The sequence below is a fragment of the Anastrepha obliqua genome, chromosome 3, assembly GCF_027943255.1.
Source record: "Anastrepha obliqua isolate idAnaObli1 chromosome 3, idAnaObli1_1.0, whole genome shotgun sequence".
NCBI lineage: Eukaryota > Metazoa > Arthropoda > Insecta > Diptera > Tephritidae > Anastrepha > Anastrepha obliqua.
Window position 1 is genome coordinate 88,649,459 of NC_072894.1, and position 25,853 is coordinate 88,675,311.

The window sequence follows — 25,853 nt, forward strand, 5'->3', positions numbered from 1 at the left end:
TTACTTTAACGTTTTGCGTAAACGCTGATCAAACGGCGACGAGCGTAAAGTTAACAGCCAGGAGGTAATTTCCATTGCGTTGTTTTCTTGCTTAAATGAAGTGCAGTGAAAGAGGCAGGCTTCCATCGAACTTTTACAACAGCATCACACCAAAACGATCTTTTGAGGCATGATTTTGTAGGAGCGTTTCAACAATAAATTCGAAAACTATAATAGTTCAGCACATCATGCATTCTTCAACTGTATTGTTGCTTTCAGTTCGTTGATCTTAAAAGGCACATTCTTTTCCAACAAGTTTGTCAGTTGGCATACTATTTGTGCATACCTTTTCATTAACTTTTGGAAAAACCCGGTTAGCCCTAAAACGAGTTGGACCGCTTTGGCATTTATCATGATAGCGAAATTTCTAACAGCGCTTGTTTTCGCTTGGTCTGGCCAAATTTGTTCAGCTTCTATTTTATGGCGAAAAAAGTCGATAGTGTTCTCTAATAAATGGTACTTCTTCCATTTGATGTTTAAGTTGTGCCTGGACGCTTCTGCCAATACTTGTTTCAGCTTAGTGATGGATTCTTGAGACGTTTGTGCTTCGATGATAATGTGATGCACCTAAATCTGCAATACATCTTGCACAACGAGGTTTTGGAAGACGTACCTGATAAATTGCAGAATCCAAGCGAAGCTTTATTGAATTCGTCAATACTATGTTTGGTAAAAAATGCTGTAAATTATCGATTGCTTTTTGACGGCCCTTTACGAAGAACACTTTTGCTGCTGGAAACTTTTCGAAAACATCTTCAAAATACTGTAAAGCAGTATTTAAGCACCATGCTGTTTAATTCCCAAAAATTGATACAAACTTTCTCGTACTATTTTTCTTTTTTACAATGAATACTCTGCAGCCATTTGTCAACATAGATGGCACTATTTTCATTGCATTCACTATTTTCAGTTAGTATTTACTACTCTTAAAAAGAGAGCTGTTCAAATTCCATGATATTCTATTCATTAGATCGTGAGTTATTGTGCTAAGAGTGACGCAACTTTTGTTATTTTCAGAACAATGGATTAAAAAGAATTTCGTGTTTTAATTTTACACTGCTTCTTGAAGGGAAAAATACAGCTCTATCAAAGTAATGCCTTGAAAAGTGTTATAGCGAATCCGCTCCATCTGAAACAACAATAAGCCGATGGTTCGCTGACTTCAAACCTGGTCGAGAGACATCGATGATGCACAACGCAATGGACGTCCAGAAAACAAGAACAAAAATCCACAAAATCGTTTTGAATGATCGAAAGTGAGGTTGTGTGAGTTAGCTGATATCGTAAAGATATCAAAAGAACGTGTTGGAGTTATATTGGATGTCCAATTGACTATGAGAAAAGTCTGTTCACAGTGGGTGCCGCGTTTGCTAACTGTTGACCAAAAACAAGCACGTACTAATGATTCAAAACAATGGCAAAACTACATGAATTGAACTTCGAATCGCTCCCTCATTTACTGTATTCGCCCGAGTTCGCTCCCAGCGACTACTGGCTATTTGCAGACCTAAGAAAAATGCTCGCCGGTAAGAAGTTTCGCTTGAATGAAGAGGTTACCGCTGAACTGAGGCTTATTTTGAGGCAAAAGATGAAACGTTCTACAAAAGTAGTATTGAAATGTAAGAGCGGTGCTAGAATGATTGCGTTGTTCTTGATGGAAATTACGTTGATGAATAAAGCTGTTTTCCTTCGCTAGGCCCGGACTTTTAAGCCCATATGTAGCACTTAAAACATTTGGTATAAATTTTTTAATTTTTTATCATATGCTCAAGTCATCATGGTACGATTTTGGGCCGTACATACTTTACTTACCGTCAATAACGTAACGGTTGAGTCTAACTATGAACTTCACTTTACGCTGCTATTTTTCTCATGCTTCGTGGAACATTTTATTACGACCCCATTGTGACAGGCCAACGGTGCAACGACAAGCTAGTCCCTCGAAATAAAGCTTTTTGGCTCATTATTTGACAAATTTCGGCAGCTTGGATTTTTAGATTGATCAACTGAATTATGTCATGTAAACTTTTACTATTTTCTTCAATTTTAGCGTCTATGTTTTAGTACTTGTAATAAGTGACACTTTCTACCTCGTTCACAGTTTTCTCTTCACTTACTTTTACCCGCTTTTGACCGTACTACGTACTGTCTTTCTTCTTTTAAGAAATTTTGCCTGTTTGATGCTTTAAAAGATTACCTAACAAAGGTTAAACTTCCATTTAAGCGAACCAATTTTGTTGTTTCTCAATAGCTCCGATTAACGCTTTCCGAAAACCGTTACTTTATTTTTCGTGATTTTGACAACCGATGACATCAGTGCTGCGAATAAACAAGCAAATGGAAGACAACCTGCTTGTTTGGGAATTTTCTGTAAATGGCTTGGCAATATTGTGATTTTAAGATTTGTGATTTTTAAATTAAATAAGCTTAAAAAAATGAAGTTCCGTCGGTTAAATTGTTAGAGCACGAACTATTAAAATACTTCCGAATGCAGTTTCTTTTCTGTGTTTTGTTGATAGCGCCGTGGCAAGAGAGTGGGTGTGCCTATAATTTCTTGTAATTGGGAGTTTCCAGCGCTTTCATTGTTTCTCTTCTTTTAGGCTGCCTATTCGTAGCAATGACGTCACGGCGAATTGGGAAAACGAAGTCTTCTATACCACCACTCTTGGCACAAAGGTTAAGCTCTCAAATAAAACGATTAAATTAATTCAGCAACGGCTAGGTGGCCACGACTTAGGCTATTTCAGTGACTTTCGACGGGCAAATAATTTGGCTACTTGGCAACGTGAACCGCAACCGTTTTGAATTTCCCCTTTGGATATTGCCAGCTTCAAGTTTTGCTCTACGTCTTCCCTATTACCACAACTTCTGCTACTTGCCGTTTCGCTATTCTTTCGACCATTTCTTTAACACGAAGTTTCTATGGTTATACGATTAAGGGAAGCGTATTTATTCGAGGCCCATTCGTTAGAAGTATATGTATGTATAGACATCTACTTTAATAGTGTTGTGCAGAATGACCTACATATTTGTATTACTTTAATTAATTTAAAACTTCGTTCTTCTGGAATTTTACGCCTCTCTCGCAGAAGGAGTTCAAAATCATAGCACAAACAAAGATTCAAGAAAAATAATATCGCGAGAAGAATATGCACAGTATGTGGACTAGGCAGGCCAGAGGGTGTGTTAGTAAGTGGAAGGATAAACGGGCCATATAAATATGTAGCCTGTAAAGAAAATCCGGTAGAGGTTGCTAATACAAACGTATGTTATACTAGCCACTAATAATGCGTACTCTTTTGACTTCCCTCTCATATACAACCTGTTGCAAAATAGCTTATAAAAATTATAAGCACTTCACTTACCAGAATATGGTTCATACTACAATAAAATTCATATGTCAAAGCTTCAAACTTTGTAAACAATTTTTTAAAATTTATCAAAAGTTTAAACCTTTTAAACATAGATTTTAGAATTTTCCTTGGTATGCGGTTTTATAACCCATTGAATTTTAGTGCAACCAAGTGCAAGTTTCAAGTGACTACAAAATACTATTGATTTTTGACATTTTTTTCGCTGAGATGACACGCCTTTTCTTCTAAGTACATCCCCGAGTTTCTAGTAGGGTTTCTAGTACTTTCTAGTAGATATCTGCTACTTTGATGTAAATGTTTGAACATGAAAGTTCCAGGCAAAATCGATCTATGGTATGTGTGACTAGTCCAAATTTCTGTTTTTTCCTCCGGAAGCAGTAAAATATTCATTGTTCAACGGGCATGATACACGAAAAGCGACAGACTGCATTTAATAACCAATAAATGTATGCAATGGGTATGAAAATTTCGCGTTCGCCCTAACTTAGGACTTACTTGTTTCTTTTCTTATCTTGCTCAACGCTGACTCTGCTTCACCGATTAACCATCAATGACTTGGCTGGCCCGCCGGCGCATCCGTGGACAATGTATCGCTTAAATATTCCTAAAAATGGCAATCGCCAATGCTATTGCACCCCATTCAACCAATGCTACCGGAGAGCTGCTATTGAAGGCGTTATTTAGTGTACGGCAGCAAATACGCCAGCCATGCCAGATTTCGTGCAGAGCTGTCGATGGCCTACTGTTTTATTGCCAACATATTAGGTATGCGAAGCGACCTCAGAGTCATGCGCCACGGCCGCTCGACTGCCTCGATGGCTCCACTAAGACTCCAGAGGTGGCGGCATTTCAGCAGCATGCAAAATACAACAATAACAATATTTTTCGAAAATTCTTCTTTTGCTCTTAATTTAAATTTTTGATCTTATTTCCCTTGCCTGCTCACAAGCCGCTTCGTTTGCGCTATAACATTTCCCTCGGGGTATGCGATGTTGCCAAAACTGTTGTGACCCAACGATTGGTGTACAGATCTGGTAGTGGGAGGGTGTGGTTGAGTGGTAAATGCAGAAATTGTGATTTGATTCGGTGGCACCGCGGCTTGCCATCTCTGTTTCCTTTAGCCTGTGCGATAAGCACATTGGTACGGTCGAAAGCAGAATCTCTTTCACTGTTGATTTTACTAACTTTGTTTTTAACGTCTTCTTATATTTGACTGCTTCCTTTTGCCTTATTCTTTGTGAGCCTCCATGCGCTTGTCTGCTTGCTCGCCTTGGGGCTACGTTTGACCACTGCCAAATTTATTGTCGACGCGAAAGAATATCGACAACGCAACTGCTACCGGGCATTTTCGAATCATTACAACGCGAATAAGCCATGCGGGCTTACTCATGCTCCTTATGAATGAACTGAAAAGCCGGATAGTGCCTGCTGCATGGTGCACATAACGTAGATGTAAAGCGATCGGTCGTGCATCAGCCCAAAAGGGACGGATGTTGGATGCGCAAACGCACTTGGCACCACCAGCTGGGAGTTCTGCAGCATTATTATGTTTTCCACTGTTATGGTTGTGAGTATCTTCTCGGTATCGGCATACAAATCTGCAATTGCTACCAAGTTGACTTAGCGAGCTACACTGCTGCAGCGCTCGCCCATGCATGCAACAACATTGATTTTGCATTTCAGACGCAAACTTGCCGACTTTTTAACTTGTACTTGCTTTAATCAGTCAACTTTTGTTCTTGTTATTTTGGATTTTGCTTACTCCTGTTCCAAGGTGATGATGGGTTTGTAGCTGCCGACCGAAGGGCCAGCCAGCGTAAGGTATGCACATCAATGCACAGCTCAGTAGCCTTGATAGGCACTATTGATAAGCTCAATCCTACATTACATTTACGCTTGAGTAGTTGATAAAAAGCTGATATATCCTTCAGTGATTTGTTAGAAAGTTCTTTTTAGTGCACGTGCTAATAAAGAACTGCATACATATGTGTAGGATTTTGATATTGTTTATTTGAAATGTAATTCAAAACACACGAAGAACTCATTTTTATAATTGGCGCGTACAGCCTTTTTGGGTGTTTGGCCGAGCTCCCCCTCCTATTTGTTGTGTGCGTCTTGATGTTGTTACACAAATGGAGGGACCTACAGTTTCAAGCCGACTCCGAACGGCAGATATTTTTATGAGGATCTTTTTCATGGCAGAAATACACTCGGAGGTTTGCCATTGCCTGCCTGCGACCGCTATAAGAAAAATGTTTTTCTTAATTTGGTGTTTCACTGAGATTCGAACCTACGTTCTCCCTGTGAATTCCGGATGGTAGTCACGCACCAACCCATTCGCATACGGCGGCCGCCCCTTAATTTATTTATGCTGAAGTTTATATTTATGAACATCTTATTCAAATTCAAAGCTTCTATTTCTATGTTGGAGCTGCTATATCCTTTGAATACGTCCGTGATAGTAAATTTGTATCAAAACAACCGGCTACATTTTTTTCTTCAAAACCCCATTCATATAAAAGTTAATTCAACGCACCAGCGATTTCTGAATTAGTTGCAGCAGACAACTTCAGAACTCTAACTAATTATCGACAATTTTTGTGAGTAACCACAACGAGAATTCATTCCACTTTTTTTGTTTTCAAGAATGATGTGTAATTTCAAATATCGCAAGCAATTTTGTTAATTTTTGAAAATTAATTTTTTCCAGGATACGGATACTTCCTTAATAACTAATCTGGCACTTTCATGTGTTGATAACTTCACTGTAATAGTTGTAAAAAATGGCAATATACTAAATAATATTCTTTAACGAAAATTTTGTCCACCCAGCACAGAACAGAATTGAATGATTTTTTTGTTATAATCTGGTTGGTAATTTCATGGCATTTATTTTCTGAATATGATATCCGGCATATGTCCGTTACAGGGGTTACATGGTCCATTCGATCAGTTCAGTTGGACTATTTTTTCCAATAAATCTGACCATATGGCCTCAATGGTGGCTTGAATACTGGCTTCCAATGTCTTAAGAGTTGATTGTTTATCGGCATAAGCTTAACATAGCCCCTTAAGAAGTAATCTGAAAATTGAGTTCACACAAAATCGCTTGTTAAGTGCGCTGTATGGCAAGTTGCGCTATTTTGTTGGAACTAAGTGTCGCTGCTGTTTAGCTGATTAATATTTGGGAACCAAACAAACCTACTTTAATTGTTGCAGTATTTCTGAGTACCCAAAAAAAAAAAAAACAAATACAGGTGCATATAAAACAAAATAAATAAATAAAAATAAAGAAAAACCAATTTAGAGTTTTATTTATTGTTAAACTTGCGATTTTTTGTTGAAGTTGGATATTAAACGGGAATTGAAAACATGCGCAAGTTTTATTGGCCCAATCCACTCTAAGTAAGGCCCAGACGAGGTGGTTGAGATTTTTGAAGCATCATTACGTCCAGAGTGGATAAATGTATGTACAGCAGTATAAAGAAAAATATGTTCGTGCTAAAAAAATATCGGGAATTGTTCATTTAAAAAGCTCGCGTTGCAAAAATATCTAAATTTTTTTTGCTAGAATGTGGGTACAAATGTCCTCTACAGTGTCGCAGAATTTGAGCGTGATCTGCCAATTAGCTTGTTTTTGGCATTTAATTATACCAGTCAACCGCAGGTGTGATCTGCGATTTTCACTATGGATAAAAATATCGAACAAAGAATTTGTCTTAAATTTTGTGTTTTGAACGGATTTCGAGTGCCGAATCGTTGGAAATGTTGCAGAAAGCCTATGTCGAGTGTGGGTCTACAAGTGGTATAAGACTTTTGCAGAGGGCCGAGAGGTGGTGGAAGATTTGCCCCGATCTGCTCGCCCATCAACGTCTTCAACGGATGAAAACGTCGACAAGGAAATGGTGCTGAAAAAACATAATTTATGTTTCAGGGAGGTAGCTCGTGACCTTAGCGTGTCTCACGAATCAATTTGCAACATTTTACACCATCAATTGGGCATGACTCGTTCCAATTGGCTGCTCGACTCGTTCCAAGAGAGTTTAATTTCTTTCAAAAAATTCATCGGAAGAAGGTGGCTGAAGACATGCTTGAGCAAGTGCTTGAACATAAAAACAGGTAATGAGACGTGGGTATATGAGTTTGACAATCAAACCAGTCAACAGGCGGCAGAATGGCACTATCCACATGAGCCAGAACCCAATGTGCCGAAACCACGTCAAAGTTGGTCAAAAGTGATAGTTATGCCACTCGTTCTCTTTGATTATCATGGTGTTGTGCACTCGGAATTCATTCCAAACGGTAAATAAAGAATATTATTTGGAGGTTATGCGACGTGTGGCGGCCGCCGTAGCCGAATGGGTTGGTGCGTGATTACCATTCGGATTTCACAGAGACGTCGTTGGTTCGAATCTCGGTGAAAGCAAAATTAATAAAAACATTTTTCTAATAGCGGTCGCCCCTCGGCAGGCAATGGCAAACCTCCGAGTGTATTTCTGCCATGAAAAAGCTCCTCATAAAAATATCTGCCGTTCGGAGTCGGCTTGAAATTGTAGGTCCCTCCATTTGTGGATCAACATCAAGACGCACACCACAAATAGGAGGAGGAGCTCGGCCAAACACCTAACAGAAGTGTACGCGCCAATTATTTATTTTTTTATTTTTTTATGCGACGTTTGAGAGAGAATGTGCGTAGGCCAAATTTGTGGAAAGAAAACTCATGGATCTAGCGTGATGATAACGCACCGTCTCTCAAGGCTCATATTGTGAACACTTTTTTGACCAAAACCTTGACAAATATCATCGAAGAACCACTGTGTTCACCGGATTTAGCCCCCTGTGACTTTTTCCTTTTCCCAAAACTTAAATTGCTACTCAGCGGACATGGCCTTGAGTCGATAGAGGCAATTGAGGAGAATTCGCTGAAGGAGCTGAAGAAGATCTCTTCAAACGCGTTGAAAAGATGATTTGATGACTGGACTAATCGTTGTTATATGATTAATGCTTTGAATGGAGCCTATTTTGAAGGCGACAAAGTACAGTTTGATGATTAAATAATTAGTTTGCGTTTGATTTAACAATTCCTGTTACTTTTTTGTGTGTATCTGTCTGATCGAAAGTATAATTTTCTAACTTGAAACTACGCTTGTAAAGTCCAATCGGTTGGTTGAGCGTAGACTTCAGACTATGCGTTCGATAAAACCTTTTTACTAAGAAGAAAACTTCCATAGGCAACTACATTTGTAAGACCTACATTTCCTTTTTCAAAATTCGTTCGTAGTGAGTAGGAGGAGAGACTATAAAGAAAAATCAGAATCGGATTGAATATGATTGATTTATACTTGTGTGGACTAAATAACCGAAAAAAATTAAAATCTTCAATATTTTTAGAATAACAGAAATTCTAGGTAAATGCGATAAGACGATTGCCAAATTATGAATTAAATTAATAAAGCTTTATAAAAAAATGTATACGTTCTTCTATTAATTTTCTAAAAGAAACTTTGTTTTAATAAAACAACAATTTATTTACTTAAAACAAACTTATTTAACTTTCTTAAACTTATACACCGGACTGGTATCTGGCTTGATCAAGAGGAATTTATTAGATTAAGCTTTTACAAAAAGAGTAAATAAGTATGTACTTTGGTGGTATCTGTGTTATATACTAGCGAACCTTATCCGTTTTCCATTTTCTGGATTATTAAAAATCGAATCTCTTCGGTATTTCATATTTTATTCTTCTATCCGAAGTAATATAACTTGACAATACTGGCAAAAAGTTGGATATTTGTATAGGAAGTCCATTATAATTTTTTTCAACGGAAACGTGTATCTATTCAAAAATGGTTTCTCTAATGCAGTTTTCACTTATACAGAAAGTAGTTTTTAGGATTTTTTCAAATAAATAGTAGAGCCGTAATATTGCAAAAATCGCCTTAATGATCAAAGTTATTTTTTTAAGAATCATAAGCCCTTTATATACATAATATATTTATGTACCTATTGTACATATGTACCTTTATACATATATATATAAGCTTATGTGTGTTCAATAGGTAAAGGAGGCGAGAGTTTTTTAGGTCAACCAAAGAGTTACACCAGCGGCTATTCGCCAGAGTGGGTAAACCAACAAACATACCATATTCGTACAGCCAGAAAAAGTAGCTGTAGGTCGACGAAACCACACATATGTATGTACTATGTATATAGAATATTAAAATCAAGCATTGAATGCTGAAAGCTTTTTTTAGGTCAGCAGCTAAACTATTGCACAATGCTGCCAAATGTACAGAGGTTAGTAAACAAGAACGCTGTGGAATCAGAGTTACCAATTTTGCGGATTTGTACAGCGGATCTTAATATATAAAGAGTGGAAGCGGCTTGTATCTGAACTGCGACGTGCTCTAAATGAGATGGAGAGCAATACGTGTACCAAGTTTGAGTGAGTTTTATTGAGTCGTTATTCAGGTACATATCTTTACTCATTTATTTACCGCAGCACCATCCATTTTTCACAATTTTACTTAGGTTGGGTTAAGTTATAGCGTCTGTCCACTATTGGACACTCAGGTACAAGTCCCATACCCGCATGGGGTACTTATTCTGATATCCCTAAAGTTAACCATTTTGAAAAACCCTGATCAATCTAAGTCGGGATAGAACAAAATAGTCGGATAGAAAGTTCGAGTTCGTATCTTCTTCTTCTTCCTTTAGACAGCTTCTATACATATATAATATATTTAATTGGTGCTTACACCTTTCTTGGGTGTTAGGCCGAGCTCCTCGTCCTATTTGTGGTGTGCGTGTTGGTGTTGTTTCACATATTGAGGGACCTACAGTTTTAACCCGCCTCCGAACGATATTTTTATGAGGATATTTTTCATTGCAGGAATACACTCGGAGGTATGCCATTGCCTGCCAAGGGGCGACCGCTATTAGACAAAATTTGTTCTATCATTTGGTGTTTCATGCACGTAGATTCGAACCTACGCACCTTCGAATGCGAATGGTAGTCGCGCACCAACTAATTCGGCTACGTTGGCTGCCATATGGACGTATGCTGCTCCATAAAACCCTTATGAAAACAAATGTACATGCTCACGTTGGTTTCAATGACAATGAAACAATGAAAATAATTTTAGATGTAACAGCAGCACTATAAAATACATTCAGGAAGTACCTTGAATATTTTCCCCAATTCGTCACTAGAATAAACCAATATACTTATAAAATAAATTCGTGGCTTGTTTCTTTGGCCGTTAATCTTATATTAGTATTATTTTGCACGAAGCCCCATCGCTAAAATCGTTGGGGAACAGAGCAAAATCCATGAAATGAACAGAGCAAATATCCATGAAATGAAAACGAGATTCGTTTAAACGAGTGAAAGTAAAGCTTTAGTAATTTGTTCTACAAGTCAAAAGACTTTTGGTAGATAAAGAATTTCAGAATATTTTTTAGTGGCATCTCTGGATGGAATTCAGTATCCGCGTTGCTTATCAAGGTCGTAGCTGTAACCTATATTGGCATTGACACTGACTACTCTGGCTGGCACCTACAGATGGCGAGTACTTTTGTCTCACTCAGATTCGTTTTGTTCGAATGCTGGCTTTTTTGTGGCTAGTTGCCACAGCTGCTACTTCCGCATGCAAAGGATGTTACTGCACAAAGGAATGTGAATGAAATCACAAACATTTGCTGTCTTGTACATAAGAATGAAGTTCATTGTTATGGCAGGCAAAAAATTGAAAAATTCCCTATTTTCTTATTTTCTAATCTCATTCATCTGTTTGGCACTTATTTTATGCATAGTCTAGACCACACGTTCAACTAAAAACGGTAAAAATTGGCAACAAAATTATTCAAATATAATACTGGTGGAATATGTAAGTAGACATATAAATATATATATATATATGTATATATATATAAATATAATTGGCGCGTACACCCTTTATGGGTGTTGTTCCACAAATGGAGGGACCTACAGTTTCAAGCCGACTCCGAACGGCAGATATTTTTCATGAGGAGCTTTTTCATTGCAGAAGTACACTCGGAGGTTTGCCATTGCATGCCGAGGGGCGAAGGCCCCTTCATCTTGGTGTTTCACCGAGATTCGAACCTACGTTCTCTCTGAACTACGAATGGTAGTCACGCAGCATGGCGGCCGCCATAAAATAATAATAATACTGAAACTAATTTCTATTTAACCGTTTAGAAAATCAGTGCTGCTAGCGAACTTGTCTCTAGAGCTGCAGATGCTGTAAATGTAAAGGAGCAACGTATTCTAGCACAATAGGCACCACTACCCCATTTGTTATGCAAATTGCATCGAATTAATATTTCGATTACAGCTGACAAATGAAAAATCGTCTCAACGAACGCGATGCGTAAAGCGCTTAATTAGAGCTAATTGCATCCACATCAGCAATAACAACAAAAATCGAGATAAAGAAAAAATACAGCCTCCCCATGTGGTAGCTGTGACTCTGTTTGCCGTTTGGGACAGTTGCGACTGCAAGATATCAGGCTACAACAAAAATTTCTGGCTACTTTTGCTACAGCTGCTATAGCAGTAGCATTTGCAGCGTGACAACAAAATTTTGCCCGACGGCTTGAACTTGTCCGCAATATTTTACTACCCACTGCTTAACAACAGCAACATCACCAATGTCAATACGTAACCGACAGTGAGCGCGGGCACAACAACCAAGCCAAGGTAGAGGTAAACGAAGCTTGTGAGACAGCCACCTGATATCCTTGGCTTAAATGAATCTAATTCAAATACTGGCAACGCGCGCTAATTGATAAATTTTCGCTCCTCTAGATGCGAATACATACACACACATAAATTGGTACGAGTTCATCACACATTCACGATAATTGCGACTAATAAAGAGAAAGACACGAAATTTAATTCAGTAATTGGAGCTCATAAGGTTCAGAATTTTAATTGCTTACATACATATCTTAACACGATTTAACTTAGTTCATATAGCGGATACATTGTAGGCTTTCGAAATGCTTTCACAACCCCAATTCTGAATCCGCTGAAGGAAAGAAATGATCGACTATCGAGTTCAAAGAATTTGATTATAGAGCTAAAAACCGTAAAATGCCACCTGTCAGGAAAATCGAGTTTATGATATAATATACAGGTCTGATTATCGTGAATGTACTGTAAATGGTTTACTTGTTTCTGGGTTGAACATTTGTGAATACATAGTTGGCTCATGTTGTGACAGTAACAACAGCCAAAGTGACAATTCAATGGCTCGCAGTCAAGTATTAAGCAACAACAACAGCAGCTTGGAGATTTTTAACAACCTACATGCTGGTCAAACCGATTGGCAACAAATCTCGATCATGTGCATACATACCTATGTAGGGAAAAATATACTTATAATAGTTATGAAAGGTTGTGGAATGGAAAATTCTGTCTGGAAACGACCACCGCTTTAAAGTCGTAAAGAGTTTATGTAGTAGAATTTCTCGATATGCCGTTAACATTTTTATTTAACCGCTAGTTGCGTACACGGCCAATTCCAATTAGACCCCTGCCAAAATTTGTGACGGCTTGTGAGGCCTAGTTAGGTAGGTAGGTAGGGTGGTTGTCGTAAGACACACTTAGACCTTCGGCAGGTCCATTGTGATACCACTGGAGCTTATCCTTACTCTAAGTGTTCCCTTTCAAACCATCCGGTTGCTTTAATAAACGAGCAGAGCTTCGTTAGTTTTAGATGGGCTATATCCGCTACATCGTTTAGAAATGGTGTATCGAGGGTGCGCAGCCTTCTCCTAGCTAGGCTTTCACACTCACATAAAGGTGTCTGACTTTTTCCTCTTCTTCTGTATTTAGACAGCTTCTACAGAAATCGAAGTAAGGTAGTCCTAACCTTCTAGCGTGGCTGCCTATTAAACAATGACCTGTTAATACACCTATCATTTTTCTTATAGATTCTCTGTTGAATCTTAGCAAGATCTTCGATCGACCGCTGTTCCAGTTCGGCCATGTCTGTCTGCTTAGTTCGCATGTTGTGAGGTTTTGCCAGATTGTATTTACCTTTTTGATGGTTTCCCTGTCTATAAGTAATTTACAAGTGGCTATAGGCATGGGTATCAGCGCCTTATCCGGTTCGAGATCGAGCGTTGTACCGGCTCTTGCAAGTTCATCCGCCTTACAATTTCCTGGAATGTTCCTGTGGCCTGGTACCCAGATAAGGTGCTTGTGAGGCCTAACTTATCGCTTAATCGCAAAACACGACATAATTTTATACCGTTAGTAATACCGTTATATGTTAAGTCAAGATTCCTTAAAATTTTTGCCATTTTTGAAATTTCTTTCGAAAAAAGAGAAGAATATATTCATTTTGGCTGGATATTACCTGCCAGCCTTCTATTCAATATAACGTCGAGTGAAATTTCAGAAAGAAACTAAATTAGGAACGACCTCTACAAAAGAATTTGACAAGATTCGGGATATAAATATAACTGAATCTCCCTGTTAATTATTTTACAAGATTACACACTAGCTGGTGTATGATTGACATTATTAATGTAATCGATTAAAAAGAGAACCTAAACTAATGGGTCTGAATGTGATCGGAGACCACATATACCGTCTGTTATCATGAACAAAACCGAATTATTTTCACCCCTCTATTCAGAATATCAATTATTTGAACTGAGAGTCCGTATAAATAGAATAAAATCCATTCGCGAAAAGCCGCACTCCAAACATACGGTAGTCCATGAGACGACTCTTTTTGGAGTGGTCGGGGAATAGGTTTTCTGGGGGACTTATGGTATTTTGTCGTCGATTGGTACACCCGATTCAATGATGAATTGAGTGGACTTTAAAATGAATATTGTAACTTAATATCTTCCCGGTTTTAGTGGCATCAGTGGGAAATACAATCTAATTGACGTTTTATAAGTCAGCGGAACTATCTTAGGCCGATAAACCACTGCAGGAGATGATTTTATGCTCATTTGTTTGTTCTAATTACTTTTAGTATTTGATTCTAGGTAAAGATCAACTTAAATTATATACCACTCACAAGGATTAACCAAGTTCAAACTTACAATTTATTTTACTAATATTTGTCTACAAAACTGCGTACCCAATTTATCTAATTTTGCAAACGTTTTGAAATTAGGATTAATATGATTTTTTTTAGGTAGTAAAACAATTTTATGAAAAATAATGAACATTAAAATAGTCCAATCGGGTCAAAATGTTGATGTGCCACCTTTTTTTGGAGGCTGTATATGTCTTTTAAAAAAATGCAGCTCGTTCACATGCTCGTACCAATTCTCTGTTATAAATAATACTCCTTTCATAAACACTAATATTTGATATCTGATCTATGAATAAGATTTGAATAAAATACTTCCTGTAGCACATCTATGCAAATGAAAGCCTTATACTTAAATCATTTCGTTTAGATTTGCATAGTATTTCATTTAATATTAATTATTTTGCTCTCGGAACAGTTAGAGGCAGCGACTGTTATGCCAAATTCTCTTTGACCTTTTACTATAGCACAACATTAACACAATCTTTCATTCGTCTTCTTCCAACTTTTTTTTTAATTTCGATTTCACTGTTTTCTGATGCTATGCTATTCCGATTTGAAATAATAATTATTAGAAAACCTTAGAGTTAATTAAAACAAACAATCTAACATTAAAACAGCAATAAACGCCTTTATTAATGAATAAAATACCGGCAGAATGACTGATGAATTTTAATTAACCGTACTCATCAGCTTAGCAACAACAAAGTAAAACTGTTCCTTCTGACGTGCTTCACTTTCACTGTTTTTTCACGCTACCGTAGTTAGCGCCATCATTTGTCAAAAATTAGAAATTCATCACTTAAGAAAAATAAACAAAAGTAACAATTACAACAACATTATTAAATATGTATATGTATATGATAATGCACAGCACTTTGCCGGTTAAAGCGGTCGGTGAACCCATTCGAACAGCTGATCGGCTACAGCGGACAATTGTTTTGACGCCTAAACCCGGCTATGTGCATACTAACTTTTGAATACACAAATTGGCGCGCATGAAGTGGCTACTTGATTGTGTTGCTTTTGGTATTTGAATTTTAAATTTTCCTAACCATTTTTGCATAACGCTGAGTTACTGGTGTATATTTCATAGACTGGAAGCTCAGACAAAAAATAAATATGCTAAGTCTTTGTATATACGCAGCGAGGGAAGAGCAAAATTTGAACGGCTCAAATGTTGTAAGACGATATTAAAAATTTACTGTAACCTCTACGTCTTATAAAATAAGACGCAAGCTCGATAAATTGAAAACCGCGATAATTCATAACAAAGTTCGGTTTAAATTTTGGCTCATCGATGACTAGTGTTTTTTCCTGAATAACTCGTATATTTTGGTGGTCCCTTGGGCTACGAGGTACCTCTATTCCAATGTATACGTACGTATGTGCCCTAATACTAATGCATAGGATTTTATGTGCCTTGAGCTTATATGCCCTGAAAGCTCGAGGCGTGTCTTTAAGCCAAAAAGTCTAAACAAATATTTAAAACGTATTTTTAAAATGCAAAAGATAAAAATTACTCCACCGACTGGTGTACTATTTTTTCCAATAAAATTCTGAAATTTTCACCATCATTCTTTATCAATAAAATTTATCAATAATTTCCTATTACTATTAAAATTTTGAAAACAAACGGAAAATTTGTTAAAAAAATTGCTGTTTTGGTGTGTTCGCTGAATGACAAACTTCATCAGTCAGCAATAAGCAAGCAAAGCAAAAATGGAAAATGAATGTGCTCTGGTTTCTATGTTTTCTCATTTCTTTTTTTGCCGCTCACTACTCTTTCGTATTAACTACTTTGCCTTAACCGCAGAGCAACTTGTGACAGGTATAGAATGCAATGGGTCATAATGGTTTACAGACCCAAACTCTATTGACTTATTTACTATAAATTCAACAACAATAAGAACAAATGTAATAAAGTTATATCCCACCGACAAGGAAGAAATGCACTCGTCAGCAGTGGGACTTGAAGTATAGCGTGCACATATGTGTGCATGTATGTATGTATGTATGTACATATTTACTATGTGTAAGTACAGTCAGCTATGGCGCTCTTAGCTCAATCTGTAAGGTAATTAAGATCCGGTTCCTTAAAAAACGTTTTCAATCCTTCGGGTATACGACAACATTAGTACTTAACTTGTTTGGGCCGTTATTCCTCTTATAATATCAAAATCATGTCAAATGTTTTGTGTACAACTATATGTAGAAAGTAATCCTACGGCGACCGCCGTTCACGAATGGGTTGGTGCGTGACTACCGTTTGGAATTCAGAGAGAACATAGGTTCGACTCTCGGTGAAAGACCAAAATGAAGAAAAAGTTTTTTCTAATAGTAGTCGCCCCTCGGCAAGCAATGGCAAACCTCCGAGTGGATTTCCGCCATGGAAAGCTCCTTATAAAAAATATCGTTCGGAGTCAGTTTGAAACTGTAGGTCCCTCCATTTGTGGAACAACAGCAAGACGCACACCATAAATAGGAGGAGAAGCTCGGTCAATCACCCAAAAAAGGGTGTACACGCCAATTATGTATTTATATAGGTGTAATCCTTGGAAGCGATTTTTATTTAAGGTGCGAGTTGAAGTATTTAAACCTTAAACCATTTTCTGTTGATCCGCATAAACAGGACACGTACTGGTGTTGGCAGGATGTGGAAGCTACGTTGAGTTGATGGCGTCTGTCAAACCTGTTGTTCATTATTTAGGCACTGTTGCAAATGATCCGACTTAATTATGAACAATTTTAGGATATGATTATCTCTCGCGGAGGTGACCAAGGTTGAGCGATTTAACCCCTCTGGACATTTTCTTGTGGGAATTCTGAAGTTACAGGTCAAGCAACAAAGCCGTAATTGACCAATAATCTTAAGGTCAAATTACGATGGGCCAGTGCACAAACTAAGCCGGATTTATGCAGCAGTCAAGGGACCTTTCGGATTCGTACCACGCTGTGAAACCGCGGGGAACATTTGACTGATCCAATAATATTCCACACATAATAGCACAAAAAGGCTTCTCAAACAACAAAATAATCTAATTAATACATATAACAATTAATTAAAACATATGGCAATAAAATTCCGAAGCTTATTTTAGCTTTTTTATTAAAAAAAAAAATAGTAATGAAATACTCATTCAATAATAAAAATGTTAAGCTGAAACGTGAATTTAATTAAATTAGAAAGATTGTTTTTACAATAATATATCTTTATGTTATCTTGAGCACATTTTATTATCTTTTTTTTTATAAGAAATCAAATGAAGGATAAAATGAAATACTTAGAATCAATGTCATTACCATTGACAAATTTATTTGCATTGAAAACAAAATCACACCCTGCTCTAGCTTTTCCAATCCCTGAAAGCAGATGAAAAACAAAAGAAAATTCACCTTTAAGGAATACTACAGTGCTGAATTTTAATGTAAAGGTTTTCTCAATGCAGTCACAGTAAAGTGACTTCTCTTTATTTTCTGCAGAAAGGATATGGGTCTTAAGCTTACCAAGCTTAGCAATAATTTCGATGCATAGGCGAATGTGATGTTATCTCTTATAACCAAACAATTTTTATCGTAGACTTTACAAATTATACTTTATGAGCCGTACTCAAAACGTCACCAACGCGATGTCATATCTGCGTATGCATTTATTATAGATATGTATATTTGGATCAGCCACATCTAGATGTTTAATGTCTGCAGTGGGGATGAAACCCAGAACCTACTAGCTACTTGTCGCACACACTATCACCACTATGGTTGAGAAAATTGCAGTAAGCCTATTTTTGAATAAATTTTTATAAATTCGACTTTGAGTACATTTTTTGAAATTAAATTATTCATTTATGAAAATGAAATCGACACACTGTGCATCATCGTGGTTACTGTGTCACTAGGTTAATCTGCTGTAAAATTTGGTTAATTATTCTAATTATATACAGTGGAATAAAATGAATTTTTTATACAGATGAAACGTAGACAACGTGTTAACGGCAGAGATAATCGGCTTGCCAGGTCGTATAAGTAACCGTTAACAATACTTATGCATATAGCAATGGGCTTTTGTGTATGTAAAGTGAACGAGACGAGCGATATGCATTACTGTATATTACAGAAGATATGCAAATTAGTCTGCTGAATTTTTTTGTTAAACTTGTGTGAATGCATAGTTGCTGGGATGTATGTACATGTGTGTGTATTTTCTTCATATCTACTCACTTGCATGTCATTTATGGAATTTTCGTCTGCGCGCTGTCTAGAGCTCTGAAATGGTAAGCGTGTTTATATGAGTATATGTGAATATATTTCAGCGCTTACGCGCTCGCGCCAAAAAGCATTGGAATTCAACTTTAATAAATTCAAATTGAAATTTAAAAGCGCGCCGCATTAAGAGCGACGCGGCGTTACAAGCGCTCGAATAGATTTGCATACTCACATATATACACTTAAGTAACAAGGAAACCATGCATGAGCTACATGTACATATATTTTATACTTGCATTAAAATATGCTGTAGTGTGCGTCCACTTCTTTCCGTTTAGGTATGTGCGTACCCTGTAGAAAAATCTGAACCTGTGAAACAGATTTGTTGCTCAGAACAACTAGGTACAAACGCAAACTATTGGGTTGGGGAATAAGTTAATAGCGTTTTTATATTTTATTTTATTTTACCTTGATTTGTTTGCTGTTGGCAAAGGGTAAGTAGTCATTCAATAGAACTCCTTCTGCTCTACAAAACTAATATATGTTAATTCTGTTTTTGAGTTACCTAAATTTTTATTAGTTTTGAATCTTAGAAATGGAATCAAAAATCAACATTTTCGACATATGCTCTTCTTTGCATTTCATCGATGTGAAAAAGTTGGGGAAGCACCCCGGGCCATTTGTCACGTGTATGAAGAAAGTGGCATAGGCGAGTCCACAGCACGGAACAGCGGAAGAACTTCTGAATTCGATGAAGAACGTTTCAAATCAATTTTGAAGGGGAACATTCGCCAAACCAGTCATGGATTGGCGGAAAAAAGAACTGCGATCATAAAATGATTCTCAATCACCTTCATTCGATGGTATTTACCGGTAAATTGGGAGCCTGGGTGCCTTATGAGCTCAATGAAAAAACAGAGAAAGTCGCTTTCAAATTGTTTCTCAGCAACTCCCCCGCCATCGAGTAACACGCGGTCATAAACAACGCTTTTCGTACGAAATCGTCACGGGATATGAGAAATGGTGTCCATATCAATATAAATATGAAGCAAAGAGAAGAGTGGGTGGCTCCACAAGATCCGCCAAAGCCGAGAGTCAAAACATATCTTTATCCGAAGAAGATCATGTTGTGTGGGCTGCAACAAGGAACTACATTGCCCAGCTACACCACGTGAATGGGACTATTCGACTGAAAGACCTGATCGACTAGGTCAAGCCATACTCCTTCACGACAACGACAGGCCCCACGTTGCGTTTAAGAATGAGATTACGGTGCTATAATTTTAGATGAGCTGTGAGAGAGGACTAACGATAAAGGGTGAAAAAAGGCAAACTCTTTAAATTCAAAAAAGAAAAGTTACGCTGCGTTCATGTAAACAATGAAAGAGAATAAGAACAAACAAGTTTTTTGCAAATAAAAGCATGTACTACTGTGGGCAAAAAGTAAGGTGATTTTTTTTTGTCAAACTTCGCGGGATTAAAATTTCGCTCTAGTTATTTTTTTCATGAGTTGGCAGCACTGTTAATAACATCTGGGCCAACTTTCATGTGAATGTCATTATCAGTAATATATTTACGCTTGTGTTTACCAAACGACCAAGAGTGCATTTTTCGATTTTTACAATGTCTGATTTGATTGAGCAGAGAAGTGCCATCAAATTTTGTTTGCGGAATGAAATTTCGGCTGCGGAAACGTTTAGCATGTTGCAGAAGGCATTTGGTGATTCGACCATGTCGCAGAAAAATGTTTATAAGTGGAAAGACTTCAAAGAGGGTCGAGAACGTGTTGATGATTTGGAGCGCTCCGGACGACCATCAACGTCAACAGATGACCAACACGTCAATAAAGTGAAGGAGTTAGTGCTCAAAAATCGTCGGTTGACTGTTAAAGACCTTACTGATATGATCGGAATATCAGAAGGATCTGTGAAAACCATTTTGAAAGACCTTTTGGGCCTACGAAAAGTCAAATCTCGTTTGGTACCAAAAACTCTCAATTTCTTAGAAAAAAGTCGTCGCGTTGATGTGTGTGAAACAATGCTCTCAGACTATCAGGACAAGCTCAAATGCATCATTACGGGTGATGAGACTTGGATTTATGCTTCCGACCCTGAAACAACCGACCAATCAAGCAAGCAAGAAACAATTATTATTTGAGTGTTATTGGTATTATTTGAGTGTTATGCGTCGTTTACGTGAAGCAATTCGTCTAAAAAGATCAAAATTATGGGCCAACAACTCATGATTTTTGCATCACAATAATGCACCGTCTCACACTGCACTCGTTCTTCGTGACCATTTCGGCAAAAATTCCACGCATATCGTTCCGCAACCACCGTATTCGCCTGTTTTGGCTCCGTGTGACTTCTGGTTATTCCCAAAACTCAAGAGACCACTGCGTGGAATGCGTTTCGAGTCGATTGAGGAGATAAAAGCTGAATCGAAGAAGGTGCTGATGGCTATACCGGAAATGGACTATTTGGCATGTTTCGGGGATTGGAAAAATCGTTGGCATAAGTGTATTTCATCGAGAGGGAATTATTTTGAAGGGGATGAAATCGATTTACAAGAATAAATAAAGATTTTTCATTTTACAACCAAATTCACCTTACTTTTTGCCCACAGCAGTAAAACACCTCTAAAATGACGTCAACTTAACAGCTGATTTGATCAAATTTACTGAGAGTATAGTAGCGATACTGCCGTAAGCGCAACCTTCTCTAGTGGTCTACCCTTTTGGATACAATGACAACAGCAGCGGTATTCAAGTTATATCTTTGTTTCTCGCAAAAGAACGTAAGTATCGACATTCGCTCGCTAATAACAATAATAGTCCTCACTTATTACGTCAGCTCAATAGCCGATTCTGTCAAATTCACTGAGAAGGCGAAAGCGGTTCGCGGATGTCGCCACATTCTGTATTTTCTCCACCGTGTGTAATTTGTCTAATTTAGTAATGGTTTGCATCCGAGTAATATTGAGATTTTCTGGAATATCGCTGCATAAAATTCACCAGTTGCATTCATGGAAGAGAAACTGAGCATGAAAGGAGCATGGTCCTAAGTTCTGTAGAAGCGCACCAGTTTTTTAGCAGTCTATTTTCTTGCAGGGTTGGTACGTAAGTGCAAATGTGTGGTCACTTTAAGTATATTCATACACTTATTCATTCAAATTAATTCAATTATGCGATGACGCGGACCGCGGACGCGCAGCAACGCTGCTGTTTTTACTGTTACAGCCACAATTCTCTGTTATATCTGCCTCTGCTTCTGGCACTTGCATTCAATTTGTGGCTGTGCACCGCTGCCGCTTTCCCTTCTTCCGATTGTACGAAATTTTACTCAATCGTAATCGCAAATGTAATTAATTCAAGTTCAAGTTCATCATAATCGCATAACAATGAGCGTTCGGTCCGCAACCCCTTCCACTATGTAGCTTTGTTGTTACTGTAATTGCAGCTCGCTAGTTGCATGCCGCAAAAAATTAAGCATAAATTATTTATTCCTTATGGCATTATGCAGATCAGCCAGCGTAATTTGGTTGCTTGGCCCTCGTTTGTGTGGCTGTAGAGTTGGTGTTTAATATATTAAAGTTGTTGTTTGTGGTTGGCCCGCTTATTGCCAACAACACTGCATAAACTACCGAAGCAAGCAGGTTTTGTTGTTGCTACTATTAATTTATGAAGCTCAATTGAGAAGAGATTTTTTCTTCAAATTCGCTTCCCAGGTGGAGATTTCGATGTGTTTCATTGTTATCGATTAATGGTGTGCGCTGCAAGTATGCAAGCCATATTGCGAATTTATAAACTCAGAGGCAATCTATACTTCCTTTAGCTGCAACTTGATGTGAATTGTGTTTGATTCGCGTGTTGCATGCAACTTAAAATCTACATATGTACTTGATTTTCAGAGTATTATTGTTTTATTTTAAATTATTGTATTTAATACATATAAATAATAAATTCTGTTAAAATCTGCCTTGAAAATCAAGGACACTCTACAGGGCCATTTATGCATTTGATTAATGCAGTGATTTAAAAACTCGAGTCGGCCTACACACTTATTTGTTCAGAATAAAACAAAATAGCAAATTTGAAAAATTATCGGTGCTTTATGTAACTACAGTTAAACACCTTTCTTTAGAAAGCAATCAACTATTCCGCATTTGAATCTGAATCTTGCTTGTATGAAACTGAAACCGAAACTGAATAATTAATACGGGTTCTATGGTGCACATACTTAGCGTTTTAAGAAAATAATTTTGTTTATTACTTACCTTTTATTTTCTTAGTTTATTCGTAAATTTGCTAATTTTTGATTTGCTGTCCAAATACACTACGGTTGTTGCAAGTTATAAACGAAAACTTTTTTGACACATTTTTCACGAGCTTATAATTTTCTTAATTACTGAAGGAAAGAGAGTGGTGACCCAGAGCATACTAGAATACGAAGGGAGCACTTCTTTACTTATATAGATATAGAACTCGAACCCCCATTCGATCACCGAATTTGATGAAATACAGATAAGAAGAACTTAACTATTCACGATACACCAAACAATGTTTTGAAAATTGCAATCTTAAAACCTCATTGGATTTATAAGTTTTTTGTAGTCTCCGGCTGTAGTTTAAGCAAAGTCGGAAAAGGTAGTCGGTCACCATGACATGGATATTTATGCGTGATAGAAAATATTTTTTTTTTTAATAGTAATCACCCCTCGGAAGCCAGCAGTTGTAAGCTTTAGTCATGAAAAAGTTGATTAAGCACTCCATTTCTTGAAGGCGGCGTGTATCTAAAGAGCATAAACAAATTCTTTTAATTGCAGTTTTTTACACGTACATTTATTTTTCATCAGAAATGATACACCCAGTTCTTTGATTATGCTCTATTGACACCGGGTTAATGGAGCTCCAGAAACTCGGAATACTGGATAGGTGGTTGTATCACATACGCCAAATGCTTATGTAGGCCAGGCCTGGGACTATTTCTCAAGCATCTGCTTCATTGATCAGTAATGATGCTACGTAACTGACCTCACTGGTAGCTTATGAAAATCAGTTGGTAAAATTTCTTAACAACATGGAGGAGGAATTCTTCGACCGTGGGGTTATGAAGCTGCCTTCAAATGTACAAATGTCATTGAGCAAAACGGTTCACAGTTATTTGTTCTAAATCAATACTTACTATATTAGTTTCATCGTCGAAATACATTGAAAAAATGTTTAGAACATTTTATTTGATCAATATTTACATTTTTACAAAAATTCCCATTCTTTGATTTTCGAGAAGATTCAGATAGTCATGGAGGAGAGAGTTGATAAAAGTTAGGAGGGTGTGGGAATTGGCCATGTAGACGTATAATTTGCGAAATTCAGGCGACTGGGAGAATGTGAGAAATTTAATCATTAAAGTGTATTTTATTGGCAAACCGTCGAAAGCTGTGTGTTTGAGCTGATTGTATGTACTTATAAATACAATTCGATTGTGAAGTGTAAACTAGTGCTAGTACTTAAAATCTAAATTGCGTGTATAATACGAGTATGTATGAACAATGTATACATGAAAAGCTTTTGTTTTTCTAACGGTATATGGTGGTAGATGCTTGCTTTCTTACTTTCCGTTCTTCTATTCCCATCTTGCATTATTGCATTACGTTCTGTAGCCCGCAATAAAATAAAATTAAAAAAATAACACTCAGAAGGCGTTTTCGCGATATCCTTTAAAACTAAGGGTGATATACGCAATTTCTCTGTTTCAATGTAAATTTAAATGGTAAAAAATGTGGGCTATGTATAAGCAGTGGAGGGTGACGGAACGACCCATTGTGGCAACTTTAAAGTTTTATTGCCTACGCAGATCATGATAAATCAATGTAAGCTGCGTGCCACCGCCCTACGACAATCCAACAAAAACATCACCAATATCAATGTTAGTCACTCTTCGGTGGCCTCTTGCAACTTGTGGGATATCTTCGAAGTAAAAAAGCGGCATACCATCGGCGATATCAGCGACCTCCGGCACTATTTGCGTTCAGACAACCAAATGTGCTTCTGTGCGTGCGTATATGGAGTTAATGTGTGTGTGGGAAGTACGTGAGGTAATTTTCCGGCATGCCACTTGTTTCCACCCTCGCCGGCAGAGAAACTTGGCGAGAGTTGATTGGAATCGAGTTGAATCGTTTCGACTTTGCTTTTCATTTCATTTTAAGTTTTCTAAGCCGCTGTGCAAGTAAATATAAATGCACATTTACTCTTATATATATATATATATATGTAACTATGTATATGTGTATGTACATGTGAGCAACTCGCAAGTATCAAAATTTGAAGAGAAGCCAAACAAACGCGCTTAAATTCAATTCAGCCGTCAATTGTGAAGCATTCAATTTAAAAAATTCGAAAAAAGTCTCTACCTTTTTTGTGCGGACACACAGCTCATGCAAATCCTTTCAGCATTGTGCCCTTGACTTGCAACATTTCAACTACCACTTACCCGCACCGCTTGCCACATTTTGTACTATATACAAAAGTAACTTGTGCACATTTTTTGCGTCACTACAGAATCAACTTCGTCTTCTTTAGATTCGGCGCAGCGCGTAATACTGTTGCACGTGCTAAGATGCCACAGCCCTTCTCACCCACTCGCGAAGACGGACATACTCATAGTCACTAGCAAACTGTGGCCACGTGTGTTTTGATTTGCAGCCGTCGTCCGCTTTTGTGTGCCGCTGCTCCTTCTGTCCGTTCGTCTGCAAGTATGTGGCAATTTGGATTTTCTCACCCTGCGCGTTGTTGGCTCCTGGGGATGGCAATTGCCGTATGGCTCAGGGGCACATGATGCAGCATTAAATTGCCGCATTGTGTGGCGTGCGTACGTGGCATGCTATAAGGCTAATGCAAGGCCTGGTTCATTTATTTTTATTTGATTAGTGCACACCGGGCGACTGTGCAACTCACTGACGTTCTCACTCTATTCGTGTCGATGTCAAAATATTTTCAATAATAAATTTATAATGTCCACAATTTAAAATAAAAATCAGCTAAAATAATAGTTCATGGCAGGGATACATAGTATAACAAAAACTCACGAACTGGGTGTTGGCTGCGCGTGCAGGTTGTGCTTCAGCCATAATCCATGGCGTGTGTTCCTTGAAG